Source organism: Impatiens glandulifera, unplaced genomic scaffold, assembly GCF_907164915.1.
Source record: "Impatiens glandulifera unplaced genomic scaffold, dImpGla2.1, whole genome shotgun sequence".
Taxonomy (NCBI): domain Eukaryota; kingdom Viridiplantae; phylum Streptophyta; class Magnoliopsida; order Ericales; family Balsaminaceae; genus Impatiens; species Impatiens glandulifera.
Genome location: NW_025919126.1, coordinates 105,181 through 112,324, shown reverse-complemented (window position 1 = coordinate 112,324; position 7,144 = coordinate 105,181).

The window sequence follows — 7,144 nt, the reverse complement described above, 5'->3', positions numbered from 1 at the left end:
GGCCTAGGAATTTCATCAGTGCTTGGAGCTCGCCTGGATCTTGTGCAAGTTGACACACCATCGTTTCTTCTACTTGATTCTCCTTGAGCTGGTCGGGGTTGAGCACCTTCAGCATTGGCCTTTGCATCCTCCTTTGCTTGAAACTTCCTAGCAATGGAATCAGCAAATTCCTGACGTTCATTATCATTCCTGCTCAAACATCCCTGAATTTCCACCATCTGATTCTTCACCAAACTGAATTCTTCCAAAGTTTCCTTGTGGTGTTCATCATTGAATTGTTTTCAATATCAAAGAATTCGGTTTGACGATTGACAAGTTGCTTTTCAAGCATTGAGAAGTTTACATTGGCGATATGAGTCTCATATGTGTTCTTCTTCAAAGTTTTATCCAGCTCAGTGAGAGCCGTGAAAATCTTGTTAAAGCTCTCTCTTTCTTCTTCCCTTGAGTTCATGGTATGAGACATGGTCTTCTAAATCGATGAAAGCATAGACCTCATAGATCTTAACACTTTGTTTCCTCCGGCAGATGACTCTTCATGAGACGAGACTTCTTCAGATTCTGCTGCCATGCTTTGAATAAGCTCAAAGTTTGTATGAATCTGCAAGGATTGCTCCGGCTGATTCATTTTGGCTTTCTTAGCAGCTTCATCTCGCTCTTCCTCTAAGATTTCTTCTTCAGCTCTCTGAAATCTCTCAAGTAGATTTCCAGAGTAGTGAATAGGATTATTGAGGTTTTTGTGAACATTTCCCACAATGGTGTCGGGAAATAGATGGGGCTTCACAAAAGTTGTTTTCTGATCCTGTTCCTCCTCAGATGAGGAACTTTCTTCTTCATCGACCTTCTCTTTAGAAGGTTCCCCCTCAGTTCTAGCAGTTTCTGGCTGAATATCCTCGGTCAATTTCTCTTGAACAACCTCTGTTCTCGCAACAGGGGTTAATATCACATCTTCTTCAATAGAAGCTTTAAAAGCCTCCTCAGTCACATCTTCTATGATAACTTCTTCTTCATTTATCTCAAGAGCTTGTTCAGGCTCTTGGACAATCACATTTTCTTCTTCTTCATTCAGACATTCTTGGAAGGGTTGATCTAGAATGCGTCTCTCTTCGGCAGAAAGATTCCCGAATTCGATTAAGTGAGCAGCATCTGGCTCATCAACATCATTATCACCATCTGGAATATCCATAGCTTCTTCTTCATTGAGAGGTTCTGCGCTAGAGCAAATTGGCGCCATGAATGTGTCTAGAAGCAACAGAGACATAACTGTCCAGGATATCGTTCAACTTCTTCAATACCTTCATTTCAACATCAGCTCCTTTCATATCAGGATTGAAATTAGCTTTCCTGGCTTCGAAAATTAGAAAAAGAGCTTTTCCAAATATGCACGCTTCCACTAGATCTTTTCTCTTTAAAGCCTCACCAACTTCTGAGGTTCTTGCCTATTTCAAAACTTTCTTCTCGTTTTCCACCCTCTTCTTCCATTCTTTAGATATAGCAACGTTTGACAAAGAATCGATGTACTTGGAAGACAGCCTCTCCATGGACCAAGATTCATAAATTCCCAATTTCTCAGTTGTAAGAACTTTAACTTGATCTAAAATGAGGTCAACGATTCCTGTTGCCACCGATACCTTTTTAGGAACTTGAATTGCAATAGATTTACCTTATCCGATAGCCTCTATGGGTTTTGGAGCAGGTTATGGTTCACCGATCACAATTCCATCTGCCCGTTTTATGGAACGCATCAATTCGAACGCAGATTGTGGTTTCTTATAGAGCTCAGCAGGAAGCTCCATAAAAACAACTTTCCCAGCTACCAATGAATCTTTAGCAACTTGAATAATGGGTTCACCAGCCACAAGGGTAAGAACAATAACTTGTTCTGGTTGCGATGACTATGTAGCACCAGCGGCTACACGGTCAGTTTGAACAACAAGAGACTCAATACTGTCAATAGTTTCATCATTTGGACCGACTGACTCAACAGCAGGCCCTTCAGCAGATTCTCTCAAAGGAGAGAATATTGATTCAGCTTGTTCCACTACGGGAACATCAAATTTAGGCATATCGGCCAAAGATTTAGAAGACTTTACCTTTGCAGATTTAGACGCGCGTGGCGCCTTTATCTTCTTCTCCTTTGAGGCACAGGACCTCGAAGGTTTCCTCAAAAAGGTTGAGGGAGTGGATAATGATGACATTGGAGTTGCAACAAGTGCGCATGGACCTTGCTTCAACCTTGAAACAACAGATTCAGAGTCCTTCTAGTTTGGACTTTTCAGACTTGAGGAACTGGCCTCTGATTCGTTTACAGTTTTCGTTCTCTTTGCCCTTGTTGAAAGAACAGAAGAAGAAGGCTTGGATCGGGTAGAAGGTTTTCCACCGGTCTTGTAACTAGAAGTACCAGATGCAGATTGAAGGTTGCTCTTCAACCTCGTCAGTGTGCTAGCCACAGTAAGAGAAGTAAATACTCTTGGAGAGTTGATCTGTACCGGTTCACCAACAGGAACCCCCAAATGCTTCAATAAACGACTTAGTTGAGCCGCATATGTTATACTTTCTTTGTTTGTCTGACTGATGGAATAGCATCAATTCGAACGCAGATTGTGGTTTCGTATAGAGCTCAGCAGGAAGCTCCATAAGAACAACTTTCCCAGCTACCAATGAATCTTTAGCAACTGGAATAATGGGTTCACCAGCCACAAGGGTAAGAACAATACCTTGTTCTGGTTGCGATGACTCTATAGCACCAGCGGCTACACGGTCAGTTTGAACAACAGGAGACTCAATACTGTCAATAGTTTCATCATTTGGACCGGCTGACTCAACAGCAGGCCCTTCAGCAGATTCTCTCAAAGGAGAGAATATTGATTCAGCTTGTTCCACTACGGGAACATCAAATTTAGGCATATCGGCCAAAGATTTAGAAGACTTTACCTTTGCAGATTTAGACGCGCGTGGCGCCTTTATCTTCTTCTCCTTTGAGGCACAGGACCTCGAAGGTTTCCTCAAAAAGGTTGAGGGAGTGGATAATGATGACATTGGAGTTGCAACAAGTGCGCCTGGACCTTGCTTCAACCTTGAATCAACAGATTCAGAGTCCTTCTAGTTTGGACTTTTCAGACTTGAGGAACTGGCCTCTGATTTGTTTACAGTTTTCGTTCTCTTTGCCCCTGTTGAAAGAACAGAAGAAGAAGGCTTGGATCGGGTAGAAGGTTTTCCACCGGTCTGGTAACTAGAAGCACCAGATGCAGATTGAAGGTTGCTCTTCAACCTCGTCAGTGTGCTAGCCACAGTAAGAGAAGTAAATACTCTTGGAGAGTTGATCTGTACCGGTTCATCAACAGGAACCCCCAAATGCTTCAATAAACGACTTAGTTGAACCGCATATGTTATACTTTCTTTGTTTGTCTGACTGATGGAATAGCACAAGTTATGAAAAAGGGTATGAGCCCAGTTTACCTGGATCCCTTTTGAGATATCACACATATAGTCAAAACGGTCTTGACTATAGAGATTGAAGGAACCAACTTTCCCTTATAGCGCCTTCGCCACCACGTCGTTCAGAAGAATGAAATGCGATTTGAATACCTTCTTGAATCCATTCACATGGATCTTCGAACTGTCTGCAGAAAAGGTTGTCTTCATCTCCTCCATGATTTCTAAAAAGAGAACCAAATCGAATAGATGACCCTCCGTCGGAAGTTCAAAGAACTCCGCATAAACTGCTTCATCGAAAGAAAACTCCGTTCCGTTGACGGTTGCTACGATGGATTCACCCACCATAGTTGTCGTTTTGAAGAACTCGCGAACTTCGTCTTCGTAGAAGATGAACGGTCCGCCTAGATACTTCCTTAACCCATAATATTCTAGGGTTTGGAACATCTTCCCAACTTCCGGTTGATCAAACGTATACACCAATGGAAAATCCACCTGCAAAGTACAGTGACCGAGAGTGATTTTCTTCACCATTTTCGAAAGAATATGAATCGACACAGGATTTCAGATAGATTTAGTGAGAGAAATGCAAAGAAAGCTAGGGTTCTCAGGAATTTTGAAGGATTGAAAACTTTCAAGTTCATGCAGTAATGTCCTTATATAGATGAAAGATAGAAATACAGAATAACCGTCTATTCTAGGGGTATGGCCCATTAATAAATGTTAGACGTCCTTTTTCAAGAAGTCATCATTAAAAATGAGGGTATATCAGTCATTTTCTCCAAACTTGATAGACACGTGTCTTCATGTTATTAAGAGATGATTGTTTGATGTTTTGAGCGGGAAAAGCAGATAGCACTCAACGTGGGACAACTGTCCTTGATCACTCTAATCGGCACGTAGTTAGACGTTTTTCTTACTCCACAAATCCATATAACACAACGTCTATTAGACTGGTGAGTCTATTAGACGCATACGTCTAATTCCGTGTTTATAACAATCCGTCTAATATTTATTAGACGTGTTTGTCTAATTCCGCATAAACCACGTGTTAGACGTGTGTTGATTATACGTGAGCATCCTTTTGCTCATGACGTAAAAACGTCTAACGTCTATTAGACGTGTCCGTCTAATCGCATAGGTAAAACACTTCAACATATAGACTTAGATGTATAGATTATGAGAAAAAATACGTCTAAGTACATATTGTTTCTTTTAGACACCCTTGTCTAATTAGACCGATTAAAGATATTCGTCTAGAGAGTATCTTTACTTCCAAAGTAATTTTTCCCTCTCATTATGAATATAGACATTAGAGTTTAATAAACAATTTTTGTGGTCCAAAGACCAAAAACATTTTTCTCAAATAAAAATATTTATTCTTCTAGAATGGCAAATACCATTGTTGATCTTCCAAGCTGTGTACTTAGAGGAGTAATCTTCTAGCTTCCTTCCTGTGATCCTCCTGCATCACCTACAAAATAAACTATTTACACATTTTGGTACCCATACTCAATTGGGTCCTCGATCAATTAGTCTCTTAGAAATCCATATTTGAGTTATTCTAATGGACTTCCCATTTTGTGTTGTGATTAATGCATATGATTTTGACTTAGCAGATGACTTCCTGCTAGCCACTAATCCTTTAACTTTTGAAGAAGGTTTTATTTTAAAACTCCTTGACTTAGAGTCAGGTTTTAAATTACCATACTTATTAGCTTTTTCTAACTTATTCTTAAGCCAGCTAACAGTCGGTAGAACATAAACTATTTCATTTTTGATAGCAACTTCTTCATGAATAGGATCAGATTCAATATCAGTCATACTTCCTTTAACAAAACTTATTGGCTTAAGTTTGTCATTTGGTTTTGACTTTTTAAATGACAGGTTATGGTCATTGCTATCAAATCCCAATCCGGATCTAGATCTAGCAGGTTTCAACATGCTGATATGATATTTGACAGCATCACCAGACCTTGTCCATGAACAGACAACATAGTTAAGCCTTTTGTTTTCAGATGAAAGAGTTTGAATTTGTTCTATGAGCATCTCATTCTTAGATGAGATCTCTTCAATCTTCTTTTCAAAATCATTTGACTCTTCCCCTTTAGACAGATTTGGTTTGTTTACATCTAATGAAGATTTAGTTTCATTTAGAGATTCTGCTAGCTTTCTGTACTCGATGACCATGTCATCTAGTGCATCTACAAATTGTTCCCTTGAAAACCTTTCGGAAGAGAAATCAAATACCTCAGTCTCCTGAGTTCCTTCTTCATCTTCTCTGGCCATGAATAAAGCCACGTCTTCTTCATCACTTTCACTAGATGAAAAGTAAAAACCACGGCTGCTTCCTCTGTTCTTTCCATCACCATCAATAAGAGCCTTCAGCTCTTTTCCATCATCCTTGGCATCTTCACGCTTTGGCTTCCGGCATTCCGATGCATAATTACCTTTAATACCACAGTTAAAACAAGTAACATTAGCTTTAGATTTTCTATTATCATTAGAATTTGAAGAGTTTGAGTTAGAGTTGCTCTTCTTCATGAAGTCGCCAAAATTCTTCACAAAGAGAGACATGGCATCGCTGCTCAGCTGCTGAGCTGCCATCTGCACGTCCGGAGCGGTTGGTGGCTCTTCAGAAGTCACTAGCGCCTTGGCAATGATAACGGACGTGGGTTGATCTCCTTCCATCCTACAGTTCAGCTCGAACTCATAGTCCTTGAGGTCAACAAAGAGATCAAAGAGAGAGATCTTGTTTAGATCTTTGGATTCTCTCATCGCCATAGTCTTTATGTCCCATTTTCTTGGAAGAGCACGCATGACCTTGATAGCTAGCTCCCTGTTGCTATAGGTCTTCCCTGGGATGGACAGAGAGGAGACGATCTTGTTGAATCTGGTGTCGAGATCATTCATTGTTTCACCAGGATGCATTTTGAAGTTGTCGAACTGTTGAGTAGCAACCATGATCTTGTTTTCCTTGGTTTCCTCGTTGCCCTCACACAGTTGAGTGAGTCTGTTCCAGACCTCTTTGGCAGTGTCACATTCAATGATGTAGTTTAACATACTGTCATCGAGAGATCTGTACAGAACATCAAGAGCCATGTTGTTGAGGTTGTTCTAGCTCTTTTCATCAGCGATCCAGTCAGCCTTCTCCTTATTAATCTTGATAGGACCTTCTGTGACAACGCTCCACATGTCATCATGAAGAAAAGAGAGATGAACACGAACTCTTTTCTTCCAAACAATGTAGTTTTCACGAGAGAAAGTTGGAATGGCTGTAGCACTAGCATCTTTGGGTATGGTCGACATATTTCAGGAAAGGCTTGAGAATAGAAACAGGGCTCTGATACCAATTGATAGGATCGGCTTTATCGATAGAGACGGGGGTCTGGTTAAGGATGAAGGCTTATGAAAAAAGGTTTGAAAGAAATCCTGTTAGGGATTTGATTCGCTTTCTATTCTACGCAAACTTGTGTAAACACTTGAATCGGATTCAAGGCAGAATTGTTTACTTGGGTTTGAAGCGCAAGATGAAATATGAAAAGATGACAGAAATGAAGAACACAACAGTTTTTTATGGATGTTCGGAGAAACTCTCCTACGTCACCCCTTCTTCCAACCACCGGAAGGATTCACTATAATATGGTTCAAATCAAATACAGTTTACACACACACACTTAGCTCACTATTGAACAGAACACTTTCTATTCAA